This window comes from Mytilus edulis, chromosome 5, assembly GCF_963676685.1.
Source record: "Mytilus edulis chromosome 5, xbMytEdul2.2, whole genome shotgun sequence".
NCBI classification, from domain to species: Eukaryota; Metazoa; Mollusca; class Bivalvia; order Mytilida; family Mytilidae; genus Mytilus; species Mytilus edulis.
In genome coordinates, this window is record NC_092348.1 from 76,160,321 (window position 1) to 76,173,255 (window position 12,935).

Here is a 12,935-nt window from a genome sequence, read left to right on the forward strand (position 1 = left end):
AACTATTATTAAACATCAGTATGTGTTTTTCTTTATATACAATAATATTTAAAAAGAATGGAATATTTGTGCTTTCATTTTCCAGACTTTTTGCCAGTCATCACTTTCAAAGACTTTCATCCTGGTCAATAGTTTAAAAAACAAACATTCCCATACTTTTTCTCCGTGTTCGTACTAACTTTTCATTGGACAACAAAGACATGATTCAACTATTCTTCTATGGTTTGTTCGCTTGACTATGTTAAACTCTGAAATATTGTTTACAGTATAATCTGTATGTGTCTCACTCGTCAAAATTTCAAATTAATATATATTACTTACCATGCTTACAGAAGCAATTAAACAAGAGGCTCTCAAGAGCATGAAGTGCTCACCTGACATTTTTTGAATCAATCTTCCATTTGTGATCATTTTACCCCCTATCATTTGCCTATGTTCCATTTTAGCCATGTTACTATAAACATGATAAAGTGACTGTTTCTTGACGTAAAAGGAAATAAAATACAAACTTTATACTAGTTACTCTGAAACTCATTCAGTCCAAGTTTGGCTGTAATAGATTCTTCAATGTGAAAGGAGAAGGTTCTTTAGAGTATTAAGCAAACTAGATGAACAAATTGGGAAAAATTGTCTTTAAAAGGGAATAACTCCTGAACAGTTGGGGCAAGTATGGACACAACATTCAAGGTTGATACAGCTCTGAATTTTAAAATAGTTGACACAGCATAGGTTTCTGACACAGAATGAATGTGGTCCAAGTACTTAAAGAAATTAAATTGACAATTAGCCTCTAATATAGTCCAATATTCAAAATCATAATACATGGTTAGATGCAGCATATCAACATGATCAAAGAACCCCAATAATTCATTTTTTTATGAAATCAAATATTTAATTTCAATTTTGGACCCTTTAGACCTCAATGTGGACAGATTTGATAACGGGCCAAAATATAAACAAAAATGCACACGCAGAAATGTCTCGCCTGCTTTACTAATCATTGATATTATGTTGATAGTCCTAAATGTAAAGCTTTTTTACACTGTCACGTAAACTTAACATTCATCAAGAAAACTAAACATTGATCAATGAACCATAAAAATGAGGTAAGGGCAGATGAACCATGCCAGGCAGACATGTACAGCTAACAATTCTTCCATACAACAAATAAAGTTGACCTGTTGCTTATAGTTTAAGAAAAACAGACCAAAACACAAAAACTTAACACTGTTCAATGAACCATGAAAATGAAGTCAAGGTCAAATAAAACCTGCACGACTGACATAAAGATCATAAAATATGTCCATACACCAAATATAGTTGACCTATGGCATATACTATAAGAAAAAAAGACCAAAACTCAAAAACTTAACTTTGACCACTGAACCATGAAAATGAGGTTAAGGTCAGAGGACACCTGCCAACTAGACATGTACACCTTCAAATCATTCCATATACCAAATATAGTACAGCCCGTAACAGAGAAGTGATCGAATTGATGTTTCTTTACCGTCAAAATTAGCTACGTTATCGACAAACTTAATTGAGTAGTGACCGAACTATTGGTACTGTAACGTTAAAAAGATTGACAATGCTGACAAACTTTGATGTGTCGATAATCAAGTTTAATACCGATAATATTGAAAATAATTCTAATAATATGAAACAAAATATGTCCATGCACCATTTCGATTGGGCGAAAAGTAGTCATTTCTTCAAAGTCAGAACAGAAAAAAAAAAGATTTATGGAAGGACGTCTTGATAGTATTATTTCCTTTACAATTTTACCCAAAACTAAAAGAAATATACTGGTAAACAATTAAAAAGGTGTTTGATAGGAATGAAGTCCTTTATTGTTACAATGTGTACCGTATTCGGATAAATATGAATTCAATCAATAACTTTGAAATGTTTTCTCATATGCATACACAAAAGGGAGGACTGGTATTTATACTTCTGTTAGAAAATGTCTTCGTCATTTCACATGCCAAACTTTTTTCTAGTACAGTTTAAACGGGAAAATTTTATTGAGAATTTTTTTTTAATATGACAAAATAACGAGCAAAACTATTTCTTGCAATGGCACACCCAGAGAATATTTATTTTAGTAAAAATCAGCAAAAAAAAAAAATTCTCCAAAATATACCATGGCAAGGACTTGACAGTTTTTAGCAGTGTTCAAATGAAAATCGTCCGGAAAACTGCGCTTGCTGTCATTTTGAGGGATCATGCAACATTTCACCTATTACCCATAAACAACATAGGTTCTCAATTACTAAAAAAAGTTCTAAAAGATAATTTCAAATCAGAGTAAACATATTAACTTCCTTATATCCAGTCGAATTTGTCTATAGGTTACACAAAGCTGGTTCTTAAAACGTACCCGGGTTTTTCTTTTGTTCATTTATTGTCCTACTTTCTGACTATAGTCTAAGTGTTGATTTTCTTTTGTAAATCTAGTAATTTTGTTTTAAACTTGAGTTTTCTTATACTGAAGGACCTTTTGTCTAATTGAAAAAACTACATTCAATTGTAAGAATATTTGAAATTAGATTTACGATGACGGGTGAACAGTTGTGTGGTTTGGCAATATTGCATGTCCACCGATGTCCAGAAATTGGGCGAGAAAATATTTTATGAAGATACGATGCTACTGGACACAGAAAAATTGGTCGTTTTTTCATGGAGAATTGAATTAAATATTAAAGAATACAAAACTGGCTCTCTTGTTTGCAGATAAAAACTAGATAGCTGACATGGGTTAAATTAAAGTGAGACCACCAATCTCCCGCTATAAAATCATTTGAAAAAACGACAATGTATTGCCATATATGACCTTTTACATTGAAGGGTTAAACTTGCATTAAGTCGTGTTCAGACCCTTTAATACAAAATATAGGAATATGGAGTAAACGTGCATGGGACTTAATCGCACGCAAAGTCACAGTCTATGGAAGAAGCGTATCGAAAAAAACTTTTCTTATATCACATAGCGATATTGTCTAATATCAATTGTAAACATGCAGACATTCCATGTGGAAAATGTTGTTTTCGGCAACGAAAAATTAAGAAAATACTAATTTTAAAACTTATTGTTCAAATATAAACAACAATTGAGTCTAAATATACATGCAGAAGTTAGTTAGAAGCTTAAGTTTATGTCAGTGTAAAATTTGAAGTGCTGTGTTTTTCTTATATACATAAATAAACAATGCGATACTTTTAAAATATCAATGCGATACTTTTAAAATATCATAGCGGTGTTTTTGTTATATCAATATTAGTACCGATTAGTATTAATATTAGACTGTTGTACCCATATTTTGACAATTTTATCTATTATGTCTGTTTTGTTCACGCATCGTTGTAAATATGACAGAATTTGATGAGACTGTCATACACGTGAGAGGTGAAGTGCTATAAAACCAGGTTCAATCCACCATTTTCAAAATTTGAAAATGCCAGTACCGAGTCAGAAATATGACAGTTGTTATCCATTCGTTTGGTGTGTTTTATCATTTGATTATACCATTTGATAAGGGACTTTCTGATTTGAATTTTCCTCGGAGTTCAGTATTTTTTTTCGAACTCATGCACCATCTTCTTATATCTATAAATCTTTAAAATTTCCCCTTATTTATTTTTCAGTCCTCCAACTGAACAATCTAAATTTATGAATATAGAAAAGATATATAGATATAGGAAGATGTGGTGTGAGTGCCAATGAGACAACTCTCCATCCAAATAACAATTTAAAAAAAAAAGTAAACCATGATTATAGGTCAATGTACGGCCTTCAACACGGAGCCTTGGCTCACACCGAACAACAAGCTATAAAGGGCCCCAAGATTACTAGTGTAAAACCATTCAAACGGGAAAACCAACGGTCTAATCTATATAAAAAAAACGAGAAACGAGAAACACGTATATATTACATAAACAAACGACAACTACTGTACATCATTTTGGACAGGTGCACACATTTGCAGCGGGATTAAACGTTTTAATGGATCCAAATCTTTTCCCTTTTTCTGAAACAATAGCATAACATCACAACATAGAAAAACACACGATAAAATATCAATTGGCAGACTTAACTCAATCAAAAAACGGAAATTAATACACAATGAACGAATGAACGAATATACACATTTCTAACGTCAAAAGACATTTACATCTTATTTATTTGTGTTCTAATCATTTTTTTAGTACTCATTGAAGAAATGAATTTATAACAAGCGATACGGATTGTTATTTTGCACTAAGACAAGTTCGCGTATTTATACGATCGGTTACTAGCCAAAAACGAAAGTCAAATCTCTGTGGCAACAATACATCGGAATACCCTCACGGTCATCCCGATGTAAAAGAGCGTCCACGCGGCGAGCTGATTATGTTAATAGAGATATCGATTTACCAACGGGGAAAAGTCTTTGATATACAAAAAGAAATGTCTTCCTTCTCAATATCTTTTGCTATGTTAATAATAAATATATTTTCTGTTTGACAAGATTTTTGATTTTCGTTGTATCTGAAGTTGTCCAATTTTTATAGTCTGAGGCTACTCAGTTGGTATCTTCAAAGAGCGGGACATCAGCATTTGTACATTTTAATTTGTTTGGATTATTGATTTTACCATTTGAATATTCATTGTAATTTGGAGCTGTATTGGATTGGATTGTTTGAATGAATGTTTCTTTTAAGTAATGATATTTTTTGTCTATTTCGATATTACCAAGGTGGGTAAACTATAGCAGTGTGACCAGTAAATTAGAATCTAATAGGTCGGTAGACGTATTTGCAACCGCTTTTAAATTCCGCCATTGCATCATCACTTCAAATAGAATTATAAAAAAGAAGATGTGGTAAGATTGCCAATGAGACAACTGTCCACAAGAGACCAAAATAACGCAGACATTACCAATTATAGGTCGCCGTACGGCCTTAAACAATGAACAAAGCCCACTCTGCATAGTCAGCTATAAAGGCCCGATAAGACAATGTAAAACAATTTTAACGAGAAAACTAACGGCCTTATTTATATAAAAAAATTAACGAAAAACAAATATGTACAACATAAACATACGACAACAACTGAACTACATGTACATGCTCCTGACTTCGGAAAGGCACATAAATAAATAATGTGGCGATGTTAAACATGTTAGTTAGTCGGTTAAACCATGTGATTGAAAACAATAGACTGAACAGATTATTAACACTTTCATCTATCTTTAGGGTCAAGAAACATTTTTGAAATGATAAGTTCATGTAAGCGTTAATTTTGTTACAGTTACGAAATTTTAGTGATATTGATTCTAAAACATTAAACCGGTCATGATCTAAGTTTGTGAATTATATTTGCAGTTTTCTAGACATGCATTGTGACGTGTCATCGTATTCATTTTATATTAGAAAACTATAGCAGTTATATTAGAAAAGTATCGCATTCATAAATTTTTGATATTAAAAAATCCTCGCTATGATATAAGACAAATATCGCATTGATATTTTAAAATATAGCAGTATCGTTGACTTATAGGTGATTTTGGCGTAGCAAACAATTGAATTCATCTCAATTGCATTCCACTAAATTCGCTACATGATATTGATAGAATGTGTACATCTACAAATGATAAATCGTGCATTTATGTTTCATTTATTCAATAATTCAATTTTCTCGTTTAAATACACCTTACTTGTTATTACATAAAATAACTCATGAAAATTATACACCAGACGTATGTCGTGTTCAATGTCGACCTGTTTTAAGAAAAGAGTCATTACTTTATACAGAGAAATCTGCCTTTCTTCATACAAATGCTAACATTCGTTTGAAATTTCCCACAATGCAACTCGTTGATATAAGAAAAGCTTTCATCGAATCGCTTCTTTCATAGACTGAGTCAATACATAGAAAAAATACAAATTATCAATGGTCAGGGTTTTTATTCCTGTTCTTCATCTTGATAGTCGCTGGCCTGAGGGTCTTCAACAATGAAAGAATCGTTAATACCATAAAACAAGGTCAAGATGGTCTCTAGTATCGACTTAAGCGGTACTTAAAGTATATTACTGCACTGTCACTATATTTAAATTCAGTCATAAAAAAAAATCACCAAAGTCTAAACACAATCCAAGACAAGAACAGACAGATCCGGTATTAAAATGATTATGAGAATTACGATTTTTGCTTATCCTACATATCGGTCTTTTGATGTTGTCCCTTAAATCGAAAAGTTTTTATTTACAATGAATCTATATATTTTGCTTTGAGACCAGAATATTGTCGAAAAAAATAGCTAAAAATTAATTGCGTTTCAGAGTAAGAAAGAGTCCGGGAAACGGTCAGAATGCACGATTTTGCGTCATTTTTTTCAGAGCTTCTGGGGGCCTTGAGCGGCCCCCAAATTCTTCGCCGAAATTTTTTCGCCTCGTTTCGCTTAGCGAATATATTTTGCCTCACTTTTAAAAGAAGCTACATGTATTAGATGTCGTGTACATGATTGGATTTTGTAGATATAACTACCGCACAGAAAAAGTATCATCATTATGGATTTCGAGGCTTTCATATTCAAGGTTTTGAATTCTACCCTTGTTGAAAACCTGTGGAGACCTCTACAGTTCCTTAAAACATCAATTGTTTTTTTTATAATTTATTAATTAATCTGAATTTCATAGCGCGTCGTCACAATAATGAAAGTTATAAAAAAAAATCTATAACCAGCAGATCTATACTTCTGTAAAGAAAGTATTCTTGTACAAAAGGGTATTTATTATAAAATGGTCCTAACTATAGAATAGATAGTTTACCACAGAAATCTTAAACGGAAGTTTCGACAATTTTAAACAGAAGAGATTTGAAAATATATTTAACTGTAAATAAACACTGAAATAATTTTAATACCTCGAGGGTGTAAAGAATAAACCAACAATCTCAATCTTTAAAAGTGTCTTCATTGCACTAACCGACGAGTTCATGTTTACAGTAGAAACAGTGGATGTGACTCCAATAAATTCATTATCATTGTAGTCATGAATATTTATCGCTTATATTAAATTGATAAAGATTTGATGGAGGTCGCACCAACTGTTTCTACAGCTAAGATCAGTTACATGTAACATGATCTCGTCGATTCGCACGACGAAGCCATTGTTTATGACAGAACACACATTCTAGATTATGTATTTTTGTTTCCGTCAGTTCGAAAGTATTTGATCATTTCAACTCCTTTGTATTTCATAATATGTGTCATGAACAAAGACATATGTTCGATTGACTGATGATTTCCTCGTAACAAATGATAGAAATTTCGGAGATCCCGTATTTGATCCTTTACCGTTAAAATGAAAATGCCAATGACAGAGGTTGATTATAAAAAAATGTGTTTTACTGTGTTAAAAAAACTTCGACTTAAAAATGAAAACTTACTAAGTACACGTTAGACATGAAATATTTTGTCGTTGAAGAAAATTAAATTATGTCACTTCTGAAATAAGTTTGTCGATAACGTAACTTATTCTGACGGTAAAGAAACGCGAATTCGATCACTACTCTGTTACGGGCTGTAGACGTATTGCATATAGGATAACAAAAACAGACCAAAACGCAAAAACTTAACACTGATCAATGAACCGTGAAAATGAGGTCAAGGTAATATAAAACCTGCGCGACTGATATATAGATCATAAAATATTTCCATACACCAAATATAGTTGACTTATTGCATATAGTATTAGAAAAAAAGACCAAAACTCAAAAACTTAACTATAACCACTGAACCATGAAAATGGGGTCAAGGTCAGATGACACCTGCCTGTTGGACATGTACACCTTACAGTCCTTCCATACACAGAATATACTAGACCTATTGCTTATAGTATCCAAGATATGGACTTGACCACCAAAACTTAACCTTGTTCACTGATCCATTAAATGAGGTCGAGGTCAAGTGAAAACTGTCTGACGGGCATGAGGACCTTGTAAGGTACGCACATACCAAATATAGTTGTCCTATTACTTATGATAAGAGAGAATTTAATATTACAAAAAATATTCACTTTTTTTTTCAAGTAGTCACTTGACCATGAAAATGATGTCAAGGATATTGGACATGTGACTGACGGAAACTTCGTAACATGAGGCATCTATAAACAAAGTATGAAGCATCCAGGTCTTTCTCCTTCTAAAATATAAAGCTTGTAAGAAGTTAGCTAACGACGTAGCCGCTGCCGTTGCCGCCGCCGCCGCCGGATCACTATCCCTATGTCGAGCTTTCTGCGACAAAAGTCGCAGACTCGAAAAAACCTAAATGAATGGTTAGATTCAGACTATCAAAGAAACCCATATATTCAATTTTTGTTGAAATCAAATAAAGTAAAATTTTGGACCCCGATTTTGACCAACTTGAAAACTGGGCCCATAAAAAATCTAAGTAAATATTCAGATTCAGCATATTAAAGAACACCATGAACTTAAATATTGTTAAAATCAAAATAAGTTTAATTTTGGACCCTTTGGACCTTTAGGTAGACCAATTTAAATAGGACCAAAAAAATTAAGAATCTAAATACACAGTTAGATTTGGCATATATATCAAAGAACCCCAATAATTCAATTTTCTATAAAATCAAACAAATTTTAATTTTGGACCCTTTTGGCCCCGAATTCCTAAACTCTGGACAAAAACTCCAAAAATAAATCCCAACCATTTTTTGTGGTCACAAACCTTGCGTTTGAATGTTTGCCATGAATTTTATGGCATTCCATCAAATTTTACATAGTTTCCATCCTTTTTCCATGAAAAATCGATGGCATCGATTGAATGTCATGAAAATCCTAGGGACGGGCTATAATGAACAATTAACTCCGTGTCAGATTTGCTCTAAATGCTTTAATTTGGGTTTTGAGATAAAAGCCAAAACTACCTTTACTCCTATGTTTTTATTTAGACATGATCACAATGTTTTTTGACGAAACAGAAAGCAAAACAAAAACTTGGTTCAGTAGTTTTAGAGGAGAACACCTGACAGACGACGACGAACAATGACAGACACCAAGTGATGGCAAAATCTTACTGTTCCACTAGACCAGTGAGGTAAAACTGCACTGACTCTATCCAAAAAATACTTTTACAGTGCAGTGTACTACTTTTGGGACAGAACCACATCAACATTGGCGGATCCAAGGGGGGGGGGGGGTCAAGGGGTTTGAACCACCCCTTTTCTTTTGCCGAGCAACGTATTTGAATGGGATCATATAGTTGGAACACCCCCCCCCCCCTCCCCCTCTTTACTCTGGGTTGGGACCCCACCCTGTTAAAATGGCTGGATCCGCCCCTGATCAACATTATAGAAAAATCTATAAGCTATAACTCAAAATATTAAGGATAATTTTATTTTTAAAGGATCTATAATTAAGTTTGACAACTTCAGATATACTAATATTTTACCGTTTCAAACTTTACCAAATTACTACTTTACCTAAAAAAAATTGCCACATTTCATCCAATTTAATTTCATTCCTTAATTACTTGCTATTTCATCCATAATATTTAAAGAAAGAAATTTGGAAGGAGTATGATTTTAATTTGCAAGTATACACTATCCAAACTAGAGACCTAATAGAGTAGATATACTCAACTAATTTTAATCAAATTTGGCGTGAACTAAGATTTAAGGGAATAGATAACAGTTTACCTACAATGACCTAGTTTCGTGGCAATAGCATATACATTACAGACTATATGCTCATTCTTATGTTTAACTTTAAACTTGGGTGTTCAATTTTTAAAGCTAACGATTTCAACTAAATGCATCAAGATTTGATCCTACATGTATTATTTAAGTATTGCAAAAAATCGCTTTTTAAATGGCTCTATATAGATCTATATATAATTGTGAATGTCACATGTATGTACATGATGTCTTTTAATGTAAAGCAGCTGAAAACTCATTAGCCGTCTCATATTTATTTCAGTTCTTCAGAAGGCAAATTTATATGAGCCTATGCCTGAAAATAGATATTTATAATTAAGGGGAAAGCCCCCCCCCCCTTTGTGTGAAAAATTTGTTGATTATATAGGGAATCACTGAAGCATGACTGGAGCAAGCATCCCCCCTTGGATCCGCCCCTGTCAATCTTACACTCAGAGTTGTCACACAAAATGAATGATACCAAACCAATGTTTTAGGTCGTGTAGGTGTAAGGAGGCAACCATATGATTTGTAGGGTGAAAAATCTTGCCTTGTAAATTAAACTTGTGCTATAAATAAAAATTACCAATCCATTAAAAAATCCGTCAGCCCAATCTCATCCAGTAAAATAAATTATTGTCTGTTTTCGAAGTCATATGGAAGTACTTAGTAGTCCAGATAATTATGGCGCATTGCAAGGCATTTTTTCTAAGAAGAAGTAATGACTTATAATTTGGGGGAATGGAACCAATAAATTGATCGGATCCGATATGTACTTCCCAGTAACGGAGCACACAAAATGTTCAACATTTCTGCATTATCACTTGGTTTTCAAAACCTTTGTATAGCACAATCATCCCTACACGTTCACATTTAATCCCTTTGTATTATACACAATTTTAAATCCCTGTTAAACTCGAGATTTCTGACAATTCCAGATAGTTAGTTCACATTTTCCCGGCAGGTAGCCATCTTTGATTGATAAGGGAAAGACATTTTGTCTTTGTTTCTTTTTTCTCACTTAATCAAATTGGTTAAGACAGGATTTACATTTCTACTGGTAAATTTATTAAATTTATTGAGGGGTATTAAAAAAAAAATCCAGTGGTGGTGTCATTCCCGGATATAGTAATACCGGCATTTTAACTTGACACTTAAAGGGAAAGCCTAAGGATAAGAATTTATCCACTCTCATCTGTTACTTTTGTCTGCCATTGTACTTTGTATTGAATAAAGAGAAACTGTGTTCTCTTTTTAATTAAGTTGTAGTAGTCTAATAGTACAGGTGTGTAGCCACTCATTCTTGACAACTTGTTAAAAGAAATTTAATTTAATTACCACTGTATAATTCCTTTTTTTTTTTCTCAATCTTTGTTTAATACCTCAGTTGGTCAGTGTGGTTTTCCCGCGCTACACCGACTATAGGTTACATATTATCCGGTGCATTTCTCAGTCAGGCACATATTAGTACATTTTTGAAACATTTAAAATCTTTTTCTTCTCTTTTTGTATTATCTGTATTGTAGGGTTTATGTCTTTGATAAAATCAACCAAGTTTGGTAATAAAAATATTGAGGGACCTACAGGAAAAAGGACTCTTAGACCTGTTATTTTGGCAGATAGTAAAGGCGTCAGACTTCAACAACAGTTCATTCACAAAGACCAAAGTAACATCATTTGGTGGTGCAAGAGAGGTAGGAAAGTACATGAGGCTATTGACTGGCTAAAAACAAATTTGGAAACAGAAATACAACTCATTGGAGATATTTGGCTGTACATTTGGGTTGGCACATGCAATCTTACGTCATTTGATCGCAGTACGAGATACATTTGCCTATCATCTTCAAAATCACAAAAAAAACAGTAGATCAAGTCACAACAACATACAAAGATATAATTCAATTATTTGCTAAATACCCAAATTGTAAACTCACCTTTCTGGAAACGCCATTTTATTCGATCGTCAACTGGAATTCAAAACAAAAACACAAAAACCCTTCAACATTTCTGGAACAAGATCATTTACTGGAACAGCAAGTTATTTTATTAAACAAAGAAGTCAAAACCATCAATTCCTCTCTTGGCACACACTCCCCAGATTTCTCCTACGACTTGTATAGAACCTCAAACTGTAAAATAGCAAACCACAAGGGAAAGAAACAACGAAAATACTTCAACGTCGCTCTCTATCCAGACGGAATACACCCTGACCCTGTTCTGGCCAAAGTCTGGTTAAAGAAGCTTGTAGTGCAAATCTTCCGTGATTGCTGGACTAGTTAAAAGATAACTCAATACTGTTTAGATAGATATAAATCAATACATATACAAACTATAGTCGACTTCTTTTCATTTTTAGATTTTATTCAATAGGTTCTTGTTGCAATATATTACATGTTATAGTCTGCCATATAGTGTTCTTTTAGATTTTAATTACAATATCTGGCTACAATACATTTGCAGTGTCGTTGTTATAACTTTCTTGTGAGGTTATACCAATTTTATATTTGTATTCTTTAAAAAAAAAAAAAAAAAAAAATTCTTTGTAAATTCATATTGTTTGTCATTTTAACTGTCATCTTAGTTGTCTTTTAATTTTCCGCATTGTATTTTATCTCCACTATTATTTTTAGGTATATCCAAATTTTAGAACCAGAGACAGCTCTCATTTTACTTCTTAAGTTTTTCATTTTTATTAAGTACATAATAAATATAAAAGAAGTACATTCTAACCTTCTTAAAGTATTTGTATTTTGATATTGCTTGTCCTTTTAATTGTCGTCTTGGTTGTCCTTTAATCTGGTGCAGTGTATTTATATTCACTATTAATTTTAGTTATATCCAAATTTTAGAACTAGAGAAAACTTTCATTTTACTTGTAAAAGTTTTTCCTCTTTTTTATTAAGTAGATAATAAATATAAAAGAAGTACATTGTAACCTTCTTGACATTTTCACACATTTTCACTTATTTTTAGATCTGTAATCTGGTCTATATTTAATAATTAAAACTTAACATCTGCAAGGAGTTTCTATATATAAAACTCACTCTGTATTTTTACTGTTTCCGTATTTTGTCTTCTTATTTCTATTCATAATATTGCTTACTGATATCCAATAGTACATATATTAATATCAAATCATCAGCTCTGGTCATCTATCTGGCACAAACATAGTTCACCAGGTTATTACCAACTACTCCTTCACCCCTCTGATTGGTCAGTGTGGTTTTTCCGCGCTATAC